General features: G+C 41.2%; 1 protein-coding gene across 2 annotated transcripts in view; it reads right to left on the reverse strand.

Moving 5' to 3' along the window:
- RRM1 (ribonucleotide reductase catalytic subunit M1) overlaps positions 1 to 2,132 on the reverse strand; it is a 44,263-nt gene that overhangs the window by 22,815 nt on the left and 19,316 nt on the right. The window lies entirely within an intron of this gene.

The following is a 2,132-nucleotide window of genomic DNA, read 5'->3' on the forward strand; positions in this document are numbered from 1 at the left end:
TTTTGCTTTTGTTGCCCAAGCTGGAGTACAGTGGCGCAATCTTGGGTCACTGCAATCTCTGCCTTCTGGGTTCAAGCAATTCTCCTGCCTCAGCCTCCCAAGTAGCTGGGACTGCAGGTACCTGCCACCACATATGGCTAATTTTTCTATTTTTAGTAAGAGACAGGGTTTCACCATGTTGGCCAGGCTGGTCTTAAACTCCTGACCTCATGATCCACCCACCTCAGCCTCCCAAAGTGCTGGGATTACAGGTGTGAGCCACCACGCCCAGCCAGGCCTTCGTATTCATTCACCACTCACTCACTCACCCAAAACAACTTTCAGTCCTACAAGCTCCATTCATGGTAACTGTCCTATACAGGTGTATCATTTTTTATCTTTTATAGGGTACTTTTACTGTGGTATGTTTGGATACATAAATACTTACCACTGTATTACAAAAGCCTACAGTATTCAGGAGTAATATGCTATACAGGTTTGTAGCCTATGGCAGCAACAGGCTATGCCATATATCCTATGTGTGTAGTAGGCTATACCATCTAGGCTTATGTAAGTACACTGTATGATATTCGCACAAGGAAATCACCTCACCACGCATTTCTCAGAATATATCCCCAATCGTTAAGTAATGCATGGCTGTATTTTAAGACTTAATTTTCTAACAGCTGAAGTACAGAAACTTAAATGATCAATGTATATTGAACTTATATCCAGATATTTTGCTGAAATCTTTTATTTCTAATAATATGTCTGCAGATGCTCTTGAGTTTCCTACATAAAAATCATTTCTTTGAATCATTAGAGTTCTGTTCTCTCATTTCTAATCTTTTCTTTTTCTTATCTTACAATGCTGGCTCAGGCCTCCACTACCATGCTGAAAAAAGAGATCATACATCTAGGTTTTTACTGGATATCTTTTGCCAAATTAAGAAAGTTATTTTCTGTATCAATTTTGCTGAAGTGTTTTTTTATTATGAAAGATAATTAAACTGCATAAAATGTTAATGCAATGAATTATATTAATGCATTTTTTTATGTCAGCATGTTCTTGAATTCCTGAAACAAACCAAATTGATAATGGCATATTATTTTTTTTAATGTATTACCAGACTGTTAGTGTTCCTTTTCTCAACAAATGGCATCATCATTAATCCTGTTACTTAGTGTATCCATAAAAGCAAGAACCATTCTTGACCCACATTCTGTCAATTTGACCCCCTAAATATCTTTTATATATATATTTTTTTCATAATCAGGGTATTACTCTGTTGCCTAGGCTATAGTGCAGTGGCATAATCATGGCTCACTGCAGCCTTGAACTCCTGACCTCAAGTGATCTTCCCACCTCGGCCTTCAAAAGTGTTAGAATTACAGGTATGAGCACCATGCCTGGCCCTAAGTATCTCTTGAATCTATCTGCGTCTGTCAATTTCTACTTTCACCTCCCTAATCTAAACTACCACAATTTTTTTTTTTGAGATGGAGTTTCACTCTTATTACCCAGGCTGGGGTGCCATGGCGCGATCTCAGCTCACCGCAACCTCCGCCTCCTGGTTTCAAGCAATTCTCCGTCCTCAGTCTCCTGAGTAGCTGGGACTACAGGCATGTGCCACTATGCCCAGCTAATTTTTGTATTTTTAGTAGAGACGAGGTTTCACCATGTTAGCCAGAATGGTCTCAAACTCCTGACCTCGTGATCCACCCACCTTGGCCTCCCAAACTGCTGGGATTACAGGCACAAGCTAGCACTCCAGGTCTCACAATTTCTTATATAAATTGCTGTAAGAGTCCCCTAACTAGTTCTTGGCACTTACTTTCATTTTAAAACAACCCAATTGAAACGTAATTCACACCGGCATGGTGGCTCACACCTGTAATCCCAGTACTTTGGGGAGGCCATGGCGGGTAGATCACCTGAGGTCAGGAGTTCAAGACCAGCCTGGCCAACATGGTGAAACCCCATTTCTACTAAAAATACAAAAATTACCCAGGCATGGTGGTGGAAGCCTGTAATCCCAGCTACTTGGGAATCTGAGGGTGAAGAATTGCTTGAACCCAGGAGGTGGAGGTTGCAGTGAGCTGAGATCACGTCACTGCACTCCAGCCTGGGCGAAAGAACAAGACTCCATCTC

Source organism: Cebus imitator, unplaced genomic scaffold (genome assembly GCF_001604975.1).
Source record: "Cebus imitator isolate Cc_AM_T3 unplaced genomic scaffold, Cebus_imitator-1.0 Scaffold79, whole genome shotgun sequence".
NCBI classification, from domain to species: Eukaryota; Metazoa; Chordata; class Mammalia; order Primates; family Cebidae; genus Cebus; species Cebus imitator.